Genomic DNA, 3,913 nt, shown 5'->3' with positions numbered 1-3,913 from the left:
GGTCACGTATCCATTCTTCTGTCTCAGTTATTCTGCTATTGATTCCTTCTAGTGTAGTTTCCATTTCAGTTATTGTATTGTTCATCTCTGTTTGTTTGTTCTTTAATTCTTCTAGGTCTTTGTTAAACATTTCTTGCATCTTCTCGATCTTTGCCTCTGTTCTTTTTCCGAGGTCCTGGATTATTATCACTATCATTATTCTGAATTATTTTTCTGGAAGGTTGCCTATCTCCACTTCATTTAGTTGTTTTTCTGGGGTTTTATCTTGTTCCTTCCTCTGCCTTTTCATCTTGTCTATCTTTACATGAATGTGGTTTTTGTTCTACAGGCTGCAGGATTGTGGTTCTTCTTGCTTCTGTTGTCTGCCCTCTGGTGGATGAGGCTATCTAAGAGGCTTGTGCAAATTTGCTGATGGGAGGGATTGGTGGTGGGTAAAGCTGGCTGTTGCTCTGGTGGGCAGAGCTCAGTAAAACTTTAATCCACTTGCCTGCTGATGGGTGGGGCTGGGTCCCCTCCCTGTTGGTTGTTTGGCCTGAGGTGACCCAACACTGCAGCCTACCCAGGCTCTCTGGTGGGGCTTATGGTGGACTCTGGGAGGGCTCACGCCAAGGAGTACTTCCCAGAACTTCTGCTGCCAGTGTCCTTGTCCTCACAGTGAGACAGAGCCACCCCCCACCTCTGCAGGAGACCCCCCAACACTAGCAGGTAGGTCTGGTTCAGTCTCTATGGGGTCACTGCTCCTTCCCCTGGGTCCTGATGCGCACTACTTTTTGTGTGCCCTCCAAGAGTGGAGTCTGTTTCCCCCAGTCCTGTCGAAGTCCTGCAGTCAAATCCTGCTAGCCTTCAATGTGTGATTCTCTAGGAATTCCTCCTCCCGTTGCTGGACCCCCAGGTTGGGAAGCCTGACGTGGGTCTCAGAACCTTCACTCCAGTGGGTTGACTTCTGTGGTGTAAGCGTTCTCCACTTTGTGGGTCACCCACCCAGCAGTTATGGGATTTTATTTTATTGTGATTGGGCCCCTCCTACCATCTCACTGTGGCTTCTCGTTTGACTTTGGATGTGGGCTATCTTTTTTGGTGAGTTCCAGTGTCTTCCTGTCGATGACTATTCAGCAGTTAGTTGTGATCAAATTCTTACTTGTTATTACAGCCTTTTCCTTTCCACTTGGAGAAGATCCTGTAACACTTCTTCTTGCGTTGGTTTAGTATTGATGAACTTTTTTGGTTTTTGCTTGTCTGAGATGTTCTTTATCTCTCCTTCAATTCTGAATGATAACCTTGCTGCGTGGACTATCCTAGTTTGTTGGTTTTTATCCTTCAGCACTTGAAATGTATCAAGTCACTCCCTTTTTTAAAAAAAAACATTATTTATTTATTTAGTTTTGGCTGCATTGGGTCTTCATTGCTGCGCATGGGGCTTTCTCTAGTTGTGGTGAGCAGGGGTTACTCTTCATTGTGGTATGCAGGCTTCTCATTGTGGTGGCTTCTCTTGTTGTGGAGCACAGGCTCTAGGCACGTGGGCTTCAGTAGTTGTGGCACGCAGGCTGAACTGCTCTGTGGCATGTGGGATCTTCCTGGACCAGGGCTTAAACCTGTGTCCCCTGCCTTGGCAAGCGGATTCTTAACCACTGCGCCACCAGGGAAGCCCTCAAGTCACTCCCTTTTATCTTGCAAAGTTGTTGCAGAAAAATCAGCTGGTAGCCCTAGGGGGGGGTTCCCTTGTATGTGACTTCTTTCTTTGTCTTTAGAATTCTCTAACTATTGGCGTTTTAATTATGATATATCTTGGTGTGGGTCTTCTTGGGTTCATCTTGTTTGGGACTCTCTGTGTTTCCTATACCTGGATATCTGTTTCCTTCTCCAGGTTCGGGATATTTTCAGCCATCATTTCATTTGAATACATTTTTTTTTAATACATTCTTGATCCTTTTCTCTCTTTCTCTCTCTTCTCCTTCTGGGACCCCTAAAATGCAAATGTTGGTATGCTTGATGCTGTCCAAGATGTCCCTTAAACTTTCCTCATTTTGTAAAAGTTGTTTTTCTTTTTGCTGTACTGATTGGGTGATTTCCATTATTCTATCTTCCAGATCATTTATTCATTCTTCTGTATCACCTAGCTTGATGTTAATTCTTCTAGTTTATTTCTCATTACAGCTATTATACTCTTCAGCTCTGGTTCTTTTTCTTTACATTTTATAGTTCTTTATTAAAATTCTCACTGTGTTCATATATTCTTTTCCCAAGTTCAGTTAGCATTCTTGTTATTGATTTGAACTCTTTATCTGGTAAATTATTTATTTCATTAGGGTTTTTTTCTTTTTCTTTCATTTGCAACATATTCTCCTGTCTTCTCATTTTGTTTAAATTTCTGTCTCTATGAAATTACATGAAACAGTTACCTATCCTAGTCTTGAAGGGGTGTCCCTATGTGGGAGCTTTCTATGCAGTCTGTGTGTGCCCACTGGTTTTGGTGGGAAAGCTGGGTCTGAAGTGAGCACGGTCACATCTTCCCCCAGGGTGTGCTGTCAGCTATCACCTTGGTGGGAGACAGGGCTGGAGATGGAGGGGTTAGAGCTATAGCCAGGTGCAATCCAGGGCTTCTCTGATGCTCGTGGCTGTCCCTACCCTATCAGGTATGAGTGCAGGGCTCAAGGTGCTGAAGCAGAACCCCTGAAGGAGCTGGGTTTCTCTTCTGTGGGTGATGGGTGTCTCTACCTTGGTTGGTTTAGTGACAGGGGCCTATGGGTTTGGGGCTTCACTTTTGTGTTGGTTTTTACTTTTTCCCTGTGTGTGCCTTAGTTAGAGGCTGGATCAGGGACAGAGGGGTGGTTTCACACTACTGAGCTGGCTTTGCTCCTGCTGGCAATGTGGGTCTCTGTCCTGGAGCTAGTTTCACTCCTCCTAAATGTAGGTGGGCATGTGTGTCCTGGCAATGGCTACCTTCACTCTGATCAGAGATAGGTTCATGTCCAAGCTAGCTCCACTCCCTCTAAGTGTGTGCATTGTCATTGGCAGTGGCAGCCCCTGCTCTAGGGGAGAGCAGTACTGGAGCAATATGGGCAGAAGTGGGTGCCTGATGCAGGCCTGGGGGTAAACTGGGGCAGTCCTGGCAAGCCAGCTAGAGCCCCAGGCAGTTTTCAGTTTGCTGTCTTTGTGCTGTGACTGGGAGTAAGCAAGCATGTGCATGCTTTTCAAGAGCAGAGTCTCTGTTTCTTTTAGCCTTCTGGTAAGCCCCACTAGTTTTCAATCCAGCTAAGGGGATTTGCATTCCTGGTGTTGGATCCCAGTGCTGGGGTGCCTGATATGTGGCTTGAACCTCTTGCTCCCCAGGGAATATCCCTTAGCCTGTGATATCCCCCTCCTCTCCTGGGTCCTCCATCCAGGGTGCAGATCCCAATCAGATCGCTTCTCCTCCTTTCCTACCAAACTCCATATGGATCTTTCTTTCTATTTTTTAAAAATTAATTAATTAATTTTTGGCTGCGTTGGGTCTTTGTTGCTCAGCGCGGGCTTCCTCTAGTTGCAATGATTCTACTCTTCATTGCAGTGCATGAGCCTCTCATTGAGGTGGCTTCTCTTGTTGCAGAGCATGGGCTCTAGGTGCGTGGGCTCAGTAGTTGTGGCTCATAGGCTCTAGAGCGCGGGCTCAGTAGTTGTGTTGCATGGGCTTAGTTGTTCCACGGCATGTGGGATCTTCCCAGACCAGGGCTTGAACCCGTGTCCCCTGCATTGGCAGGTGGATTCTTAACCACTGCACCACCCCAGGGAAGTCCCTTTGTGGATCTTTCTTTACAGTCTTGGTTGTAGAAGAGCCTTTCTGCCAGTCTTCAGGTTGTTCCAGCAAGAGTTGCTCCACATGTAGTTGTATTTTTTTTTTTTTTTTTTTTTTTTTTGGGTTCGCGGGCCTCTCCCT

This window comes from Monodon monoceros, unplaced genomic scaffold, assembly GCF_005190385.1.
Source record: "Monodon monoceros isolate NGI ecotype Baffin Bay Population unplaced genomic scaffold, NGI_Narwhal_1 Super_Scaffold_6, whole genome shotgun sequence".
In the NCBI taxonomy this organism is placed as follows: Eukaryota; Metazoa; Chordata; class Mammalia; order Artiodactyla; family Monodontidae; genus Monodon; species Monodon monoceros.
Note: the sequence above shows the minus strand (reverse complement) of the source record.